The 21,779-nt window shown below is 38.6% G+C and overlaps 1 protein-coding gene across 2 annotated transcripts in view; it reads left to right on the top strand.

The window, feature by feature from the left end:
• The window catches only part of mcm8 (minichromosome maintenance 8 homologous recombination repair factor), a 244,565-nt gene that overhangs the window by 143,253 nt on the left and 79,533 nt on the right, over positions 1-21,779 (top strand). For both annotated transcript variants that reach the window (XM_077729396.1, XM_077729397.1), the window contains one exon: positions 13,806-13,925. The gene's annotated coding sequence lies outside the window, so the exon portion shown is untranslated. The remainder of the gene's footprint in view (positions 1-13,805; positions 13,926-21,779) is intronic.

The following is a 21,779-nucleotide window of genomic DNA, read 5'->3' as shown; positions in this document are numbered from 1 at the left end:
AGAAGCCAGTCTCATTGATTTTCTATCTGTTGGTCTGGACAATGGATGACCTGATAGATGGCACACACGCACAATGGTGCATCTAATGGAGGTGTCTGATACCTCTCAAGCCGCAATATCAGATTTGTTGAAAAATGACATTTTCAGTGTTAACGGTCTACATCTTGACATATCGACCTGTCTTATGATACCCCCATAAGTCCACTTTATGGCAATTGGCATTTTCTATACTTCTATTAGAGGCATCAATACTGAGAATAGTGTCCCCTGCAGTTTTATGGGCGGGGCAGCAAGTCCTGCAGCAAATATGGAAACTGCCAATAAATGAATCCAATCCAAATGTACTTTGCATAGAGATGCTGGAGATTACAATTAACAAAATAGTTTAATTTTCTGTAAGTGTGTACAGTACAAAGTCATTTGTGCTTTATACTGTTTTTTAATTGTGAGGCCTAAGTAGTTCATAGCCTTTGCTTCTAAAATAAATATTGATCACCATTTCTGGACCCAATAAATCTAGATGAAGTGGCAGGGGAGACAAAAGTCTGGACTTTTCTGCCAAAGCTGTTGCCCCCTATAACCTGACCTCAGATACGTAAGAGAAAATTAATGGATGGAGACAATAGCACATTTTCAAAAACAATAGCAACATGGTAAATTGAATGACGACTTCATTTAATGACGCATATCAAAACCAATGCCCACAATGTGTCAACCTTTCCACGTCAAATGGAGTCAATAAAACATGGCATTTGTTTGAGGAGTGTTGAAAGCACCTAAGTCAAACAAAATGAAGAGATTGCACCATCCTTGGCTCATGTCACTGATTTCACCACAATCACTGACGCCCTGATGGGGCCTTGAAAGAGGCTTCAAAAAGCCTTTTGAGTGTCTCGGAGCTCCCGTCTGGATTTGATGATGTGGAGGCATTTAAATTCACAACCCATACAGCACAAGTCTCAAGCGTTGTGTTCAAGGGACCTCACCCTCTATGAAGCTTTGACATTTTGCCTTTGATTTCCTGCCTCGACGTAGAGACTGTAGATTTGAGAGGAAATATTTTTCTTTGTTTTTGCTAAATGGATGTTAACAGTGCTAAAAGTTGAGCACATTTGGGATCTACAGAAACATACACTTGGAATTGTATAGGCTAGATCAGGGCTGGATATTTCTACCACATTGACTCATCAGCAAGCTATCCAGAACCTTGAAATGTATACTGATTATTTGGTACAGGTGTGTTGGTGGACAGAGACGTGGAAAACAGACTGGATAGGGGCCCTTAAGGACCGGAAATGAAAATGTAGTGTGAGAAAATATGTGCCATGTTGTTTACGAATCTCAGCTTGACTTTCACACAATTTGCAGCGCTTTCATTTGGCCCTGTTTTTCTCCGACTGCTTCCCAAAGGAGACGGGCATCATCCGCCATCCTTACAATTGCTCCTGCAGCTAAACTCTTGTCTCACACCCCCAATGAGTCCATTCATTGTTTCCAAACTGAGTGAGTTAAACCTCTTGAGTATAGCAGAGGGAAAGTGACATTTAAGATTGTTTGTGTTTGTCAGTGTTTTCAAAAGGGAGAATTACGACAGGGAAATGATACAGAATAAGACTGGAGACACTTTGCGGCAGCGAGAAGGAAGGAATGAAGTTCATCGGCTGGTGGAACTGATTCACTTTGAATGAGGAGTTCTTTTATTTAGGTCACCACATTTCTCCATTTCCCTTCCATTTTCTTCTCTGACGTCCCTTCGTCTCCTCTTCTAACTTATGTCATTTGTTTGACTCTGACCATTCAAGCCATCATAAAACAATTTCCTCAAACTGCCTTGTTCCTCCGCTCACTGAAGATGGCAAACATAATCCCATTCTTCCCCAGTTCAGGGCTTGTGGGCTATGAAAAGACCCCTCTATGGTTTCATTACCAGGCAGTCTGTGACTTTGAAGCTACTAACAGGGACAGGAAGCCTGCAAAAAATGTAACTTGAATGAGCTTAGCAGTATTCTTGTCAGCGCTTTGATTAATGGTTGACTTTTACAAAGAATTTGGGCTGTGCGCAGCGTGATGTTGGCGAGGAGAGGCTCTGACGTAAATCATGTTTCCACCGAGCTCCTTCGTCCTGACGTTTAGGAGGATTATCCTCATGTGTCCTCTGGGTATAGGTATGTCGCGTTCACTTTCTGAATTTGAATGAGAGCAAAGAGAGAAAGGACTAGGTTTCATATGTCAACGTAGCGGCCAATCATTGCAATCGGAGCAATCTGTGGAACTCCAAAATCTCAAGTTCATGCATTGACAGAAAAATGATTCAATACAAGTGATCATCAGCATATACAATGTTCGACTTTTTATCTTTTAGATGACTTGAAAGATTAAATAATGAAATAAACACGCATTTAAGAGGCAATATGAGCCCAGTTCTACATAAACTAACCCTATGTAAGATGGTCAAATTGATCTTTGGTTACAAACCAATGGTTTTGCTTCCGTTTCTTGTTTATTTTGTTTTCTTGCAAATGCACGATCCCACACAATCCACAAGCTGTGGTGGTATTTTTAAGATATGTTCACTGAAAGCTTGCTATAAGAACCCAGACACCTATTATTAAGTGCTCCGTGCTCCACCAAGCGAGATCTCCCGCGAAGCCCAGTCTTGTGTTTCTGAAAGCTAAACAAGCGTATCAAGCCATTATCTCTTGCTTCTCTGCTCATATTTCACCAGAACCTTTTATCTCTTCACTGAGTGCTGTTTAGTTTGAGTTCCAGCTCCACAATTTATTAGTTTCCCATCTTTTTCTTGCTCTTCTTCCAGAATGTCATAGTGCCCTGGACATGTTGACAAGGGTTGAGTTCCAGATTTGCATTTTCAGATATTACCAAGACTCTCTATGTATATTAAAAAGTATGTGTGGGCAGATCTTTGAACTAAGTTGGCATTATGACCTGTTCTTGTAGAGATCAAACGGCTCACAAGATGACTTTGCAGTTTCTTTTCATTATAGAGATCTACTCAATAACTTTTGCTTTACAGTTTCAAAACAGAAACTAATGTGCGATGTGTAAAATGTGATGATGAGATGGTATTCTGAGCTAAATATTGTTATTTAAAATGTGTATTGGATGTAAAATAAGTGTTTTTCGTAAAATCGTACCATGAGTAGCATGCCATTAGATTTTATGCTAAAATTTTGAGTGTTGGGGAGTTAATTTTGAACTGATTGATACATTTCTCCAAAGTAAAATGTCATTGAAAGTTTTTTAAATCTAAAAAAGACAAAGCATACAATGCATGGATGTACAAAGTGTGCATTTATTGCTGTTACTTTGCGGGCAACTGGCATTTAGAAAGGATCTACTGAAACCTTACACTAAGACATTAATCCTTCCCATTTAGACCCTCTTGAAATAAGCTGTTAAAGTTACAAAATGAGCCGTGTGTGTGAACTCTCCTGTTGTGTGTGGTGTGTGCATGGCTGACCTCCCAGGTTAATCCCAAATCTTTAACCGTTACGAAACGCGATACGCATAAATGGAATGACAAAACACACTATTGCACGTGTTGAAGCGCAGTCCTTTTTCCCAACGGTATGGGCAATATTTTTAGCTCTCCTCCTCCTTCTTCTTCTTCGAGAGAGAGCACAAAACAAAGAAAAGCTTTCACGCATCTCACTCAAGCCTACGATTTTTTCCCTTTTCTGTTTTTTCTTTTATTCCCTTTTCTTTGCCGTTCCTTATATCCTGGATGACTTTCCCCCTAATCCGTCCAGCCCTTCAGATCCCTCAAGGCCCGACAGTACCTCAAAAAAAGCCCCCCTTCCGTTTAGCTCCCAGTCATAATTTTCTTTCTCCTCCTAAATAAACAGAGTCCACACAGCTGGTGATCGGCGTTATATTCCTTCCTTTTAAATCCTCGTTTCCTACCCCCCCCTAAAAAAAAAGTCACTTTCTCTCTTAGTCGGCACTTGGCGCCTCCTAAGACGACGTTTCATTGACCATTTATCGACGTGGTGTTAAATAACATTGCCACCAATCTGCTGTGACTTGAAGTAGCCTGCCAGGAGACTTTATATTCTTCTAAATATCACTTACTTACCCAGAGAACCGAAAAAAGACACATGGACTTGTATAATTGTGCAAGTTTGAAGGGAAAAAAACTTTATTACCTCATTTAATCCTTCTTTTAGAACTACAACTATAAAACTTTACCCATTGCTGCAATCAGTAAAAAGGAAACATTTCTTAAAAGGCAGTACCCGTCTTTTCTATCAGTCAGAAATAAAAATCTAAATAAATAAAATAAAAATGGCCAAATGCAATCGCCAAGAGCCACAAAAAAAGAATGTGTCATCATCAACATCTGGAGCAAACAACGTACTTTAAAGCGACCAAGAATGACGAGTATTCACAAAGTGTTTTAAACAAAAAGCAATCTTCACAAGTGGAACTTCAAAACAAACATTCCCCGGATTGCCTAACCCTAAAATCACCCAACAACTTTCTATGACTATTTCTTTTCTCTTTTCCAGAAGTTTTGTGTCGTGTAGACCTAAATTTTGGAAATATATATGCATATCTTCAAAATCACACTGAGTTGAACAACTTTCATCAGGCCACATTCGTATACATTGCTATGTGTGTTCACTGACTTTCAAAGATGGAGAAACCTAACACTTCTTTAGTGTCTCTGACCACCCTTTCTATACCGGGCAGGGTCATTTGTCTTTATCAGCATTTGTCTGGAAGTGCGACTCCAGAGTGTTTTGGCCATAGGATCATGTTTGGCCTGTCTGGGTTTGAAAGTAAAAAGAAAGGATTGGTAGTGAATGGACTCCGATTGCAGTTGTTTTTAAGTCATGTCCGACTGTTATGCCCTTGGTTTACATTGCCAGATTAAAGAATACAAGCTAAATAAATAGAATATCGTTATTTATGATCTCAGATTTGGATTTCTTCATTGATAGGAACCCTGATTAGAAACCTTAACTCGGTATTCACTACACTATATCCTTGATATGCTACCCAAACTGTCTTTTTAAACACTAATTTGAACGTGTACTTGCCTTACAAGTTGCATGGACTTAATGTTTACTTTGTTTGACTTTGTGACTCGTCTTAAATTAATCAAAAGTCTCTTTCGGGGAAACACCAAACGTGTCAACATAGTCCTAATGAAAGGAAAACAAACACTCCATTCTATTTTCATTTTTAATCAGCTTGCATAAAAGAATCATCTTATGGTAGCGTCGAGTAATGATTAAATGGGGATTTTTCATTCCTAAATGTGTGTGTATGTACATTACTAACCCTGCAGATACATTGTGTATGTGAGAAAGTGTATGCGTTAAATGTCTGTGCATCTGTGCATCACGACAGCTTTTATGCGCTGGCGACTGTGTCCTAAATTGTTTCCCACAAGTGATGAATGCGTTTTTGTCACACATCTCCCAAAGGGCTACCCTAAAAGGAAGATGGAGGTTTGTTTGGCACATTCCGTGTGACTGCTGCATGCTGTTATTTAAATGGATGTCGTTTTGTTGTTGTTGTTGTTCGGAAGCTCATGTCGTGCACTTGGTCGTTTTGGCCACATGGAGAGTGGGAAGTCCATAACGAATGCCACTACAAGCATAACCCCGTGTTTAAAATTCATATTTCTCCCGACAATCTGTTTGAAAACCTGACTTCCAAAGCATAATTGTGGTTGAAAAACACAGACCTGGCTTGAAATTTATCTTAAAAACCCAGCCTTGAAACACAAGGAAATGTTTGAGATGAGTTATCAGGAGGCCAATTAACAAACATTTGACACGCATCACGTTTCATTGGCTGAAAGATATGAATTGCTAATTACTCGCTTGCGCCTTTGGGAGTAGAATAATCTTGCAACTTTGGGTAATAGGCAAGGGGATGATCAGTTTTCCATGCAAACTCCAAATAGGGAGGTCAGAACCTACCTGGGATTGAACCTTTGGACTTAGAACTGTGAAGCAGATGTGCTCACCACTCATTCACTGTGTTGCCTAAATATTATAGACTAAAATTTTGCAGAACTGGAAAGGAAAGAGAAGCAAATGAAGGTGAAAGACAGCATACTGAGCCATAATGGAAGTTGGGTGTGTGCATTTGTGTGTGTTTATCATCGAAGAAGCTCCGTATAGAAAACGGCTGGAGTGTAACGGCTAATGATTCCGCACTAAAGGTCAACTTGTGAAGTGTTTTCTTAGGAAAAAAAAAAACATCTGGCTGACGATGCCCAGTCGCTCTCTTACGTTTTCTGCCTGCCCCTCCAAGGACGGGCGATGAGCAAACTTTTAATAAATGGCTTATGACAGCAGTTTGCTAAAACATTGGATCAGCAAACACCATGCGCTCTCAGTCTAACCGCTTTCTCTATGGTGGAATTGTGGGATTCCTTTTGGGACCCATGATGATTTCTTTCTCAATAAAATCTGACATGTTGTCATCTAAAGCACAGGTGTCAAAGTGGCAGCCCGGGGGCTAAATCAGGCCGACCACATCATTTTGTATGGCCCGGGAAAGTAAATCTTGAGTGCGACTTTCTGCGTTAGGATCAAATTTGAATGATAGATATAGATGTATATTATATTTCGTTATTTTTACACTTTTAAATCAATAACTGCAATTTTTAATCGTTTTTTGTGTTTTTAGTTTAAAAATAATTTAGTAAAATCTAAAAAATATATCTAAAAAAAGCTAAAATAAACATTTTTTTAGACCTTTAAAAAAACTGAATATTCAGGGATTTTAATCCAGTTCTTTTAATTAATTTATTTTTTAAAAATATAAATATTATATCTAAAATAAAACCTTCTTTTTAGTCACATCCTGGCCCATTTTTTTTGCCTTGTGTTATCTTATAAAATGCCTAAAACAACCAAATCTCAGCAATGATATATTTATCAGTTGCGAGCAATTGATTTTCTCAACTGGAAAAAAAGATGAGTGCATAGACTTTCTTATTTCAATTTCCTGCTCCAAAAACATTACCACTTTTGTTTAAACAAAAGTAGTGTTGCCCTTTTTACCCCCAGGAAGACAACAAATAGCACAAAGTGAGTGTTCATTGGTTTTGTTTGCATCATTACCCCCCCATTTCCCCATCTAAATTGTCACACGGAGTCCTCCACTGTGACTTTTGGCAAGAAGTTGAGGTAGTGAGGATGCATTTGGCATCTCGACTCTGCTAGAGGAAAGTTAAGGATCATTACACTGCTGTTTTAAAATGCAACAGCATGTAATATGTAATTTTCTGCTAAGCAAACTCACCGGGGATGTTTATATAAGGTGTGTATGTATATGCTGTATAGTGTGTATTTTTGAACTATAATTCATGCTGTGGTAACGCTATGAAAGGTTTTTTCCCGATGGGGTCTCATACTTCATGAGTTTGAAAGATTGTTGTTGTTGTTTTTTGACTTCAAAATGTTTCTCTTTAGTTCAGAGTTGATTCTTTTTTTTTAAATGTAGTTTTGTGAATAATCTCATTTGAGTTACATGTGGTTTCGGTAAAATTTTCAAATGAAATGACTCTTTTTCAAATGAGATGACTCTTTCAAATGAAATGACTCTTTTTCATACTTATTAGTAATTTGGGTTGCCTCCAGTCTACTGGAATTTCTTGCTAAAACTCTTATATTAGTTTGAGCTCATTAATTTAAGTGTGCACTGATGACCATGGGTCCAAAGTTATCGGTTAAAAGTATTTGTTTCACACTGCGGAATCTTTTGCGGAGTTATTCCGACTGGCGGTCTGTCTTCTCTGCGACCGAGTCAATCAATCTGCTTCTGCCTTTCCATTAACGAGCGTGAGGAGAATGTCAAAAGCGTCAATATAAGAGGAAAAAATAGTCCCGGCTTCGCCCTACTTCTCTGCAATAAAGGTTCATCTCTTCAGCGTAACGTCAACGTTCAACACTCAGCAAGAGTTAGGAAAGTCAGAAAAATGGATACATCTAACTCGATTTCCATCAAAAGAGCAGCTTTGCTCACAAAAGTTGAACAAATGAAAATTCATTCTTACAACATTACTTGTTTACCTTGTTGGCTTCATAAGTGAGACAAAAAACAAACAAACTACTAGTTGATGGAAGCAGAAACACTTGGGGGGCCCGCAGATGTGTGTTATTTATATCTTTCAGTGAAAAGTTTTGACTTGGCTTCTGGCTGCCTCTTGGGAGTTGCTTATTGAAGTGTCAAGTTTGGAGGAGGGAACAAATGGAAATACGGTGGTACGTCTACATACAAATGCTTTGACATAGAACGTGAAAATTGACCAAAAACCTGGCCTCTACATAAGATGAAATGCTCGAGATAAGACAATCTTTTACGACAGTGCCGGGTTGGTTCGCGTGCCGCCTTAACGTCAACTTGATTTCATGTGGGCCGGACCATTTTAGATATAATATTTCGACAAGTGTCATAGACTCTTAAAAACCATTAACATGCTCAAAACCTGATGCTGTGTTGATGCCAACAATTTGCAAATTGAAGCAAATAACAGCAATAATGTGTTGCATATAATCATTCTTTTTAGATGCTGACATTTATCTTGTGTGTTTGATGAGTCGTAAAATTACAATATTATTTTTCTGGTGGTAGCTTCTATTTTAATAGAAACTCATGGAAAGTAAGAAATCACAGTCTAGATCTTGACATTTGACTCTGACCACTGATGCAGATCGCTCCACATCCACGCATTTATGTTTTTTCACTCGTATTTTTTAGACTTGTGTCAATAACTGCAACTGAGCTGCCCTCTGCTCCTTTAATTGCCTCGCGGGAAAATAAAGTTTTCTGAATACGTGTGAAGGAAGGAAGAAGCCAGGCGAGGACAAGTAGAGAGGAACAAATAGAGGGCGGATTAGAGGAAGAAAGAAATCCAAAGAATCCAGTCGTCAGTGTTGGGTAGGAGGTTCATGTTAAGAGACGCGGCCAGCCTGCTAATGGTGTATGTCTTCGATGCACACCTTAAGCCAGGCTATAACTAACGGCTGCCTCATGCCGGGTACTCCGCAGCACGCACACACATAATCCTCACTGGAGTTAAATGGTGCCTCTTCATTATGTCTGCATAAATATTCGGCATTGGGCTGTTGACTGAGGGCCACCCGTTAATACAGCTTTGCTGCCGGCCTGCATTCCCTCTGATATTCGCTTCCCTGTGATCTATGAACATGACTGAAAGGACAGGCCCCCGTTTTGTAGCTGCTATTACATCCAGATCCAAAATATACTTTAGGATTTGGGACAGCTTATAAATACGATTACATGCCGCATCGGCGGGATTGTTTTAGTACTTTCCAGAAAACTTCCCCGGATGCTGTGTTTATGAAAAGGAATTGATGAGAACACACAAATGCTTCCGGGCTGGATTTACAATGCAGGTGCAAGTTGTTAACGCTGCTATGTGTGTGTAAAGCTTGACTGTATTTCTGCTTGTTCAAAATTTTATCATACGCAAGCTTTGCCGCTGGGCAAAACACTCTGGAAATGTAAGTTATTTGCCAGGTGGTGGTTGATGCAATTACTACTTTGATCCAATTGTATCAATAATATCCCCTACTGTGACCAAGGACATTTCCCGAATATGGGATGAATCAAAATTCTAATCTAATCTGTTATAATCAAATTTTTGCATCTGAAACTGCCATTCTTGTGCATTTACCTTTATATTTACCTATCCTGTAAAATTTGTCAATATTGCAGTGAACTGCATTTAAAAACAATAGAGAAATAATGGAATCATAACTAATAAAGTTAATTTTCTTGTCCTATATACAGTAAAAATAGAGCCCTTCACATTAACTGTGGAAAATGCCCTTACAAATTGTATCAATTGCTAAGTATACATACATCTCAACATTGCAGTGACATAGAGGACAATGATTCTAGATTGCCTGACCAGGTGGTTACGTAGAAGGGAGACTGAGGTTTAATCGGAAATGCCAATACAAAGATTTGTTTGGTCAGATTATCATCAATTATTCATAACCATTAAGGCTTAATGGTTAAGCCCTTACTCGCCAACAAATGCTGTGGTCTAAAATTATGAGTCCCTCAACTTCCGAGTTCATTTTCTTTTTTTTTTAATTATACGATCTTAAATAGAAGGCTAAACTCAACAATGCCCCTTAGGACACTCATTGATTGAACACATTTGGCGCTGATCCTGAAGAATGATCTATTGTAGTGTTATTTTAGGAAATGTTACCAACAACTACTGGCATCCTATGAATATTACATACCAATACAGACATACTCTGTATTTTTTTTCCATCTTGCCAAAAAGCCATCGATCACACATTTTAAATATGTTCAGTTTCGGCCTGTTTTGTTTACCAACGACCGTCACCTTGATGCACATATAATGATTTCGATAAAACGACAAGCCATGTTAACATGTATATTTAAAAAAACAAAAGCAAAGCGCTTATCTGAACGTTTTTCTTCTCCTTTTACAATGAAGGTCACTACTGATATTAAGGGGCTACAAGTACACACCCTACACAGTTTTATCTCATTTGAAAAAGATGAGAGGTTGACGTACACTTGACTTTCCCCACGTTACTGCCGCGTCTTAGAAGACGTTCACGCACACATGCTGACTGTGATAATGGCATGCTTTATTCATGTGCTCTTTAACATGGATGAAGTGGATGCCACAGCAGGGGAAGAAGAGCCAAAGAAATGGCGTCAAACAATAAAGCAATGTCAAGAACAGTAGGAGGCAGATGTGGAAAAAAGGGGAGGACGAGGACAAGGAGAGTTGGCCAGGCGGGAGAGATGATGCTTTTTTAGGCCGTGGTTGTGATACACAACCCAGACAAATGGGCTGTTATTGTGAAAACCACATGTGATTTTTCACCGTCATTGTATAGTATACAACAACGGGCTAAATCTATTGAATTGCTCCTTCATTCATCTGATGCTGTGCCTTTTGCTCAATGCAAATTTAGGGGCCAAAGGATTGGACATTGATTCATCCGATAGCGACTTTTAGTGACATAAATTGCACTGATATTTTATCAGTAATTCAATCAAGATGGAAACATTACCATGAACATAAACAACTATACACACACTTGTAGCTATGGATACATTAGCCAACCATGCAAGTTTGTTTAGAAGTGGGAGGAAACCTGAGTACCTAGAGAAAACCCACACAGCAATGGGAAGAACATGCAAAGATCTTTTAAAAATCTTTTATCTTTTAAATTTTTAAAATATAGAGAGATGTTTCATAGTGAATGAATGATATTACTGTACTATATATTTTTTGTATTTTATATGCACTTTGCTGTTGGTAACCATGGTTATTCACATCCAGCGTTTAAGTGGATGGATGGTAATGGTAGAAAAAGTACATTTAGTGCATAAGAAACGACATCAAATGGTCATTGAATGGTCTCAATCAAAAAGTAATTGAATGCCTTTATCCTCATTATACAAGTAGAATGTAATGTAAAGTTTCACCTTAAAATGCACACTTAAATAAGTAGTGATAAAGAAGAATGCTACAATTGCTTTGGGATCTATTGCTTTCAATGGCAGTAAATGTCTTAATGCACTCCTGCTGTTATAAAAGATACCATAAGGAATTCCACTTATGACCCTCAACTCTCAGTTGAGTCCCTTAAAATAAGTTGTAATTTCTGGATCTTAGAAATACTTTGAATCAAATTTCTATGTTGATAATACTATTAAATCCCCAAATCTTTGGTCAACACCTCCAGGGTTCCATCTGTCTGTAGTGACGGACCAAATTAACACTCTGTGAGGACGCACACAGTTTTCAAACAGAACCTGCTGCTTCAAAGTCTGGGCCTCCCTCCCTCCCACACATACTGACAGAAAAAAATGGGTGTGTATGGAAAAAACCAAATGACTCCCGAGGTTCAAGTACCCTCATCCACACTTGTTAAAAAATATTCAGCCTCATCCTACAACAGCGAACATGTGGGAGGGAAGAGCTTTGTATTTCACTGGCAACTCTCTTTATCAAGTATGTCGAGCAATGGTCCAACAGCTGATGGTTTCTCTGTGTGTGTGTATGTCCTTATTTTAACTGAAGTAGTCCGTCAGTTCCCGTCAAGTGGTCCTTTCGGCGAAATGACTTTGTTAGCTGAAGATTCAGCAATGCCTGCTTGCTAGTAGTACTCTTTGGTCCACAGGGACAGATGGAGTTGGTTGGCAGTAGTAGGGAAGTAGCAAAAGGAAAGCTCTAATCTAGTCTAATTATCTTGTATTAAAAATATAATAGTGTGACAATACTTCAGGGGTGCTCAAAGTACCTTAAACTCCGTTATTCCGTTTTTTTACAGATCTAAAACCATGTTTATTTCTGCTTTTTTTAATATATATCTTTAGATTTTACAAAATGATTTTTGAACTAAAAACACAAAAAAAAATGATTAAAAATTACAATTTTTGATTTAAAAGGGAGAAAATCAAGAAATGTATTATACATCTATACTCTTCATTTTAATATGATCCTAAAAAGGAAAGTCGGGACTCATGATTTACTTTCCCGGGCCACACAAAATGACGCGGAGGGCCAGATTTGGCCCCCGAGCCGCCACTTGACACCTGTGCTCTACAGCATTTGTAGAGGTTGTTTTTTTAAGGGCTGAAATTGAATGAGTTAAAAAAATATACATTACAACATGTTAGCAATTAATTTTAATAAACAGATCAAATGTGGTATTTTCTCTGGGCAGTTGCACCTTTCATTTGATGTTTGGACCACTTGTAAAGAAAAAAATTAAAGTACTCATTACTGTACTTACTTTCAAAATGAATGAAAATCATGTGGAAAGCCTTTCTTCTTGACAGCCCTGACACACGAGGGATCAATTAGGAGGGCTACCTGCCATGTAAGCAATTATAAGCGTCTTCATTTATCAATGGTCCTTCAGCATGGTGAATTAGTTCTGGCTGGTTATGTTTGCTTTTGACATTTTCAAAGCAGACTGATGCTCATGAAATGTTTGAATTAAAGCAGCTAATGGGCCGTAAGGCATTCTCAGCCGCAAACATATGAGGTGTCGAATTATTTCAGATTTGATATATACTGCATTAAAAATATGTTGGGAAAATGTATATGCTTTAAAACGGAATAAGATATATTCACATAGTGTAAAATGTATAAAATATTTGCATTGTAAAAACAGGCCCTGTTTATAGTTGCCCTTAGTGCATAGCTTTACTCTATGCTATATCCTAACATTTTTTTCACAACATCTTGGACTTCCCCTTGGCAACACACCAACGTTATTGACTCTCCAGGATGGAGGCGCCTGCGGGTTAGAGAGTGGCAATATTTGTTCCCTCCTGTTGTTTAAGTGGGTCATCCATAATGGATTGATACACAGATGTGTCTACGTGCCCCCCGTCCTGCTTATCCTTGCTAATACATAGAGAGACTGTCCATTTTCCCCGGCTTTATTTTTCACTCCCGCTTGCTTGCTGGCTCACTGGTGTAAATTGGTCATGCATAATGGATGCACGGATAAGAACGTCAACAGTCAGAAAATGACGTGAGGCATTGAGAACATTCAGGCTATGAGCGTACCCCTCGGTCACGTTTCTACACCTCATCATTCCCGGCCATTTATGTTAGAAATTTGACTTCCAAATTCAAGCCCTGAAGCCATTTTGCCAGGCAACATTAAATTTAGTGGGCGTGTTTATCATAAGTGGACTCACCCCCCAAAAAACACTGTAAAATGTTTGACTTGAAGCAACCATTTCCTAATGTTTTTGTATTTTCTCTCCTTCAATCTCAGTTGACTGTGGCCTGATACTGTGAGGTTTGCTACTGCCAACTAAGGGTGTGGATCTGTAGTGCACTGGTCATCATTTTTTGTTTGCTGTACATGACAAGCAAGCCTTTCTTCAATCCAAAGGTATGTGCATTTTGTAGTGTTTGCTAATTTTCATGTGTTGCACACTGTAAGTCACTAAACCACACACACACACACATGAATGTATCAAAATTGAGTGAGTCAGGCATGTCATTTGCATGCAGGTCATGATGACCCTCTCTCATCTGAGTTTCTCATTAATTCAAAGACCTAGTAGAGCGCAGACATACACACACTAGCACACGCATGAAAACAGAGGCCATCACTTTCTAATCACTGCACCCTGCCCCTTCAATCTTCTTGTCCTCATCGTTCTTTTAGTCTTCAATGCCATCCTCCTCCTCCTTCTTCTTCTTTGTCTCCCCTTTTCTTCCTTCTCCATCTTTCATTTGCTGACATTTTTTCTAATTGGGATAAAACACCGGGTACACATAATCTAGAGAAGAGATGCTCACACGGTCACCATGACTACAGCCAATCACATTCCAAGCTTCTCCTGACCCGGGGCGCCGTCCTGGTTATGATGGAGTCCTGTGTAATGACACCACGGCTGCTTCATTAATGCGGCGTAATGGCATGCTTCCGTGAAGAATAATTGGCTCATCATTCATATTTGCCGTAAAGATCAGTGTCATCTGATTAGTAACCACTGGCTTTAAGAAGCCTAGAAAAAGCTCACACCTGCGGAAAGTACTACAAAGTACAGAGTGCCTTGAATCTAACCTTGCACGGTGACAAAATTGTTGTGAAGTGATCTTTACCCCAACCGTACACCTACACTAATCCTTAATCCTAATCCTGGATACAAAACCTTACCCTTGAACCTGCTTTGACCAGAATCCTAGAATCCTTTTGGCAGAATTTGTCCTCTACTTCACCCCAATTTTTCAAGTCCAATTGACAATACTTGGCTTTATTCTTTTCAACATCTCAACCTATTTTTGTCCCTTTATGAATGGGTATGTCTGAAGGATGCTGTTAAAAATCAAGCATACGTAGTAGGGAAAAGTATAGGCTGCAGATTTATAAGCGGGTAATGAGCTCCCGTGGACACCCTTCGCTTGTGAAATCAGGCAGAATAATGGAAGATTATCCACCAAGACGCTGTCCATTGTTGCAACATCTGTCTGCTCTCCTCCTTTTGTTCTCTTTTCATTTCCTTCTTTTTGCTCTTCAGCCGCCAATGATGATGATGATGAATTCATAAACCTGTCGTGCTTTTCTTCCTCTCTCCTCCCTTCAGTTGGTCGCAGTTTATTATGTTTGATAAAAGCCTGTCAGATTAATTAAAGTGATTAACTGCCCGTGTCCTTGTTGATAACAGACCTTCATAATTGGGCTAGAGGACGTCAGTTCAAAAGTCCTCTAACCCAAACAAGATTTGGAACAAAAGACAATACTTCCTCTATGGCCTATTTGCCAAATTGTATTTCCAACTTGTCGGTATAAATTGGCTCATTTGTTTTTTTTAATCTGATTCATATTCAAATTAAGCTTTGAAACCACAATGAAGGATTTGTATTAGTTTTGGAAAACACTGGCTTTTTATATTAGGATTTGAAAACAGAGTTTAACCTGATTATTGACTCAAATTCAAATGTCAAGGCGTATACGTCCAATTCATTTGAACTGTGAGGAATAGCAGTGTTGTTTTGGGTGTCTTTGACAGCAACAGTCGTCCAATCTATTTCAACTTGGAAGGCCCGGCAGCGATCATTAGTTAAACACACGGATGCTGTTGATCCTTAATTCTAAATAGTGGAGATATTTCATTGTGTTTGTAGTTTTGCTGCAGGCATGCTTAAATGTCAGAAAACAGGCCGCAGAGAACATTAACAGATAACAGATCCAGAAACAGCTAAACACAATCCATCAATGCAGCTAAAATAGAAAAAAGGCAGGTAGAGAAAGTACTTGGCTAAACTAGTCTGAAAAGTGGACCAAGCAGGTCAAAATGTCTCCACGGCCTGAGGAAAACAGGACCCTAGGACACCCACAAAAAACCCAGAATCAGTTGGATTTTGCTGGATTTATGGAAAAAGACTGGCCAACGGAAAGTCTTACTTGCAGGCTGGCATAGCGCAATGCATTATGGGAGTCCTGCGGCTCCACTCTCATATTTAACAAGCATGCTTAGTGACGTTTGAAGTAGTTATAAAGAAAATCTAGCCATGGGTAGACAGGCAGATAGATTAGATTTGTTGATTTATTTTAACAAGGTTTGCAGGTGGTGAGGAAAGGCAGAATGGAAAAATACTGGATGGATGATATTAAAGGAATAAAGTCGTACTGTGACTTAAAATAAGAGGGAAGAATTTAGCTGTCAGTTTTTGCATTCAAGTTGAATTGAAACGTTTTACTCAGTCGGCTGATGAGCGGATCGACTAAATGCAAAAGGTGAATAAGAATGTGACATTTAGTAGCCCTGGCAGGCCACTGTGGTCTAAAAGACAGATGATTGAGACGGAAGCTAGATTTAAGACTGTAGTACACACTATAGTACAGCCAGTTTTAAATCTTCAGTGTTTGTGTGGACATGACAAATGAGTGCTTTAGTATGCCACCGACTGAATTAATGAATGGTTGCGGCATTTTTATTATTATTACAAGACTGGATAGACAGGAACAGAAGGTGAAAATAATGTATTTGATTAATACAACTGATGTTCATTCATGTGTGCTAAGGAAAGTCTTGCATTTCACTTTATATTTGGTAAGGGGTCAGTTTTCTAGAAGAGATGGTTTTAATTAGGAATTAAAGTCTTTTTTAGAGGTTGGATTGCTGGTTTCAGGGGTCTGCAAATTGTGATAAGATCCTATTCAATTCACAATTTCATAATTACTATGTTTTCAGTTTAAATGGTTCACTAGAAGAATTTTTTGTCCTGGATTTCACAATAATATGTTGGAATCAGTTGGAAAAGGTGGCTTTAAGAAAGCTATTTATCACTTTGATAAACTCTCACAAGCACTGCTGCTCTTGGTATTGAAGGCAACTGCCTCAAATTACCTCAAATAGAGGCCAGCATTTCTGATTCGATTACCTTTTATATTTGTGTGTGTGTCTGTGTGTGTGTTTGTGAGAGAGATTTTACACTATAAAGTGCAGCGAATGTTAAGCTCCTGTTGAGATGTTCATTAGTGAGCGCCACAGTTTCGAGCAGCAGTTTTGCAGACAAATAAACAAACACTTGCTGTGTTCTCGCAATGCAAAAATACATTTAATCGCCAATGTCACAAGACTATAAGTAATGTTTGGTTGTTTGGTTTGCTACATGTTAAAATTATGACATTGGGTTGATGTAATTGGCTTATTTTAGTTGTTTTGGAGTGATTCATGGGAAAAAATGGCTTTGAAAGAACTTTGTGTGTCTTTCGCAACACTTTTTAGTGAGTTTACTTACCATAGGTCGACAGAATTTCGAAGTAAAAGTGGGCTAAGTTTTAATAATATTTCACCTCTATGATTTTATCTGAAGTAATGCAAAGAAAGTGTCTAACTGACCCCAACATGGCAGAATCTTTTGGTCATTTACAACATGGTTTCTTTCTACTTTCTCTTCTAACAAATAGACTTGGCTGACAAATTCCCTAATGGTAATTCATCATGACTGCAGGGGCTGAATTTATAGGATATGAAGTGGTTTGCATGCTTTTGAGACTCATTGACTGCCTCTAGCAGACGTATGTCTTCACCAAGATTGACACGCTTCCCAAAAATCGCTGCGCTTTTAGAGAACGGAATAGCACCGAAAGAGATGATTTATTCAACCTAATAACAGGTGAAACCAGGCAATTTCAAGTAGACTCGTAATAAGAACGTGTGCAGTCAACCTGCATCTTTCTAACAGGTTTCTCCTTCTAATCACATTCTTTTCTGGGCTTCCTTCTGCCTCAAGTGTTCCAATTGCCACATAACAACTGACCTGATTTGCATAATTGGTGGTAATGAATCTGTGCCGTAGCGCTGAGGTGAGCCGTGCGTAAGCTTTTGTACACTTTAATAATTAAGGTGCAATTTCTTTATTGATGTGCATTAAGAATGCAAATTCAATGTAGATTAGGCTTGTTTTGTCACATATTAAGAAGTCGCGGAAGTAGCAAAGTACAGATACTTGTTGGCATTGTTTTTAAAGATTTTACTCAAGTATTATTGGATTTGGACTGGATTGGATAACTTTATTCATCCCGTATTCGGGAATTTGACGACCAGTTACATTATTCTCTTTTTAGTTTAAGTGACTTTCGACTCTTTGCTTCAGTTTTTCGGCTTTTAATCCCGTTACTTTTTGCATAAATGTGTACTTTCACTCAAGTATTTTTTTCCATATTCACCTTCTGCTATGTAACTTCTCTGAATGCATATTACATATCCAACACGTGTGGTAGACTGTTGCTTAAGCTTAAAAATGCTGCCCTCCTCTTCATCCTGGAGGTTGTATTGGTTTATTTTAGCCTGTGTTTGATATATTCGATGTTGAGGCCCACATTAAGCATGTACGCAGCAGTAATTGTTTTCATGCAAACACGCAGCAGTCCCTCCAAGGCCGTAAAGGAAGAGCGAGCCTCGCTTGTAGTTAGATGCCAGCTGTTCCTTCAAATGGGATTTAAAAAAAAATGTAATGAGATAAAGCGCTCAGCTTTGATTGTGTTGCCAGAGAGCACATTAAATGCCATGGCTTCCTATGGGTATATATCTGTTTACCTTATAGAGTAAGAGAGTGAGCGAGATAGATACAGTATCTATTTTGCTGGGCGCACTGCAGCGGAAAACCTCATCTGCAGTTTCACACAGTAGTTTAGCATGGATGGGGCCTATAATAGAATAATTAATTCTCGGCGTCTCCAATCGATTAATGGAGCTTTTTGTGGGAAGACGAGAGAAAACTCGAGTCGTGCCTGAATTTCAGGCTCGACCAGGCGCCGCAATGGCCAAAAAAAAATTGCACTGTAAATTGGGTGAGATTGAAAATGGCCGCTTCTGGAAAATAGCTTGGAGGGAAGGTTGGGGAAGAGTGTAGTGTCAAAGTATTAAATAGCCTTGTACCAGTGTATATGCTTAAATTCTAGTAGCAAATTAACATTTGGCATTTATTGTTGTCCTTCGTGAGGTTGAACTATGAAATTGATAATTAATGTAAGACAAAATTGAACAAATATTTTTCAGTTAAAGGATTTTATAGAAGTTTGAATTGGGTTTAAAGACAAAGTTGGGGTTTTAAATGGAGGGTTCAAGGAAGGATTAGTTTTGAACCAAAAGTTGTTGGTTTTCCTTCATTTCGTGATAGATTGTCCTGACTTAGATTTTGTTGACTGTTTTTAACATTTTATTTTATGTTTAGTTATAATTTCCTCCATCTTTTGTTCATGTCTTAACGACTATTGACTCAAACATGAGTTTGAGGTTCAAATCAAGTCTTTAGTTTGAAACAAAACATGAGAAAGAGAGACAGGACCCATTATTAACAGTATCATCGCCTGCTTATTTTTCTTTTTTTTATTGTGCTGGCATAGTTAACAATCCGTTGTATGTAAAACAAATATTCTCCTGTTCAAACAAGAAACATCTGCCTGACATACATTGTTTAAACACCACTGAAGCGTTGCGACTCGGCAAAGGAAGCCTTTCACTCTTTGACAAGGTTTGACTCCACCTGAGACATTCTCAATGCTTTATTTGGCTCCACCGGGATACCTTCCACATTCACATACCTTTTTTCCAAAGTCTACAAAGTCCCTGAAAGCCTTTTAACAAGTATGTGTGTTGGCGGGGTGGGAGTCAGATAGTATGTACTGGGTGTATTTTTTTTCTCTTCTTTTCCTTTTTCTTCCCACAAGTGGAACATAGGAGATGCGTCAAGTTAGTCGATGGCGTACGACTGGTTCAAAAAGGGCGCCGGTGCGTGGGTGACACAGCATAACTGTTTCTGTGTCTCAGCGTCAGCCGTTGACGAAATCCGGATGAGACGAGTCGGTGACAGCTCACAAAAAAGCCCACTTTTTGAAAGTGCTTTTCATTTAGTCAAAGAAAAGTACGAGTGAGAGAAATGGGGGTGTTGTGTGTCTATAAGTAGTGTTGTAAAAAGCACGGTGCATACAGAGAGCGACAAGTGCTGGAGTTTGACAACAAATGAATGGTCTGACTCACTGGCTGTTAATACGAAAGCATGAACACCATGTACTATCTATTCTTTAAAAATACAATAAGTACAGTCAATCCAAATCCAAATAGGACATATCCTTTATTCTGATTCATTGTCGACAATTGTAAAGAATAAAAATGAAAAGAACTGATTGACATGTTGTATAAGCATTGCTTAGGATTTTACTGGTAAATTCCAAACCTACAAAAGGCTGGCCAACTCTAAACAATAATTCTACAGTTAATAATCTGCCCTGATATAATAAAATCAAAAATCTGGCTCCAAGGATGGATAGATACTAGTCCATCCTACGTAACTGCAAGGTTTCAAGATGACTTTTCCTCAAATTATGGTGGGTGGGGCTAGAAAGTCAGTATACACAAGAAGAACAAGCTGATTGGCAACTTTGCAAACTTGAAGCCAGGATTTGAAGGTTTAGGGAATTTAGTCCATGGAGGAAATTGTGCCAGGCTCAATAAACAGCATCTAATATTATTTTCTTTTTATTCCCAAACTAGCTTTCGTCAGTGAGAAACAGAAATGCCTTTCCACTTTTTTATGTGATGTTAACATTCATTCTGCTTCCAATATTGTAAAGTTAGAGCCAAGAGAAGTGGACTCAATAAAAAAATAACATTAAGACAGACATTGAGTGAGATTAAAGTCATTATTGTTTTATTTCATCCACCAGGCAAGCAGTTATGATTTCATTGTCGTTTAATAGCTGCTTATTGAAAAGGGCATAGAAAAATGTTAGAAAACTACATGTGGCAACTTTCATAAGATGGCAAAGTCCCTCGGGGAAATATTTTTAAATCAATATTTTAAACTGTGGGTTTGAATTTCAAGGGTTTTCTAAATCTTTATTTTAAAAATATTGGTGTCTAGGGTTGAGACAATAAAATCTTTAATCCATCCGTAGGTTGTCGGTCTACAACATTGTATTTATCCATGTCCAGTTTTAAAGACATAAAGGTCTGGCACAGTGTTTCTTAACCTGGGTTTGGTGTGTCGGTGTCAAGGGTTCGATCACGTGACATTGCTTGGCCATAAATCCCATCTTCTTTTGTGCTTAGCCCATTTACTATCAGCTAACAGTATGAAGTAGCTACAGGTTTTGTTCTCAAAATTGTCCACAGGCCTGTATACCTCTTGTTTGAAATGTGCCACCATTTCCAAGGGGTTTGTTTTTTTACGTACACACTTCACGACACCACTGGGATAAACACAGCACCTCAGTGTCTGGAGCTATTTTTGTTTTTTGTTTGATTTGTGTGTCGTAGAAAACAGATGTAATAATCACACTGAACATCTGTCTCTGGTGTGTCGTGTTGCAGGAGGAGGATATGCAAAGCCCTGCACTTGGCGCCTTTGCGTATGCCTGTGTATGTCTTTGACTTTTCGAGAGATGAGCTTTTATTGCTTCATAAATCCGTGACTAGAGACTGGCTGGAGGACTGTGTGTGTGTAGGTGTTGTGTGTTTTGCCTAGTGAAACAACACACAGCCAGTATGAGACTTGGTGGTGTTCACTAAACCTGGGGATAATTGTCATTTTTCAATTGGCTGTCCAAAGTCATGCGGTTGCTGCCTAGATGAGAATATTATATAGCTATACATGATCATTTTAATATGACTGAAAAGGAAGAAAATAATCTGCTAAGATTATCAAATGTATCGTGATTTAAGAGGATTCAATCAATACATGAAGGAACTGATTCTGAATTAAGGTATTTTGCTATTTTAAGATTAAA

The sequence above is a fragment of the Stigmatopora nigra genome, chromosome 12, assembly GCF_051989575.1.
Source record: "Stigmatopora nigra isolate UIUO_SnigA chromosome 12, RoL_Snig_1.1, whole genome shotgun sequence".
Taxonomy (NCBI): Eukaryota; Metazoa; Chordata; class Actinopteri; order Syngnathiformes; family Syngnathidae; genus Stigmatopora; species Stigmatopora nigra.
The sequence above is the reverse complement of the archived record's forward strand: the minus strand, read 5'-3'. Positions and strand labels throughout refer to the sequence as shown.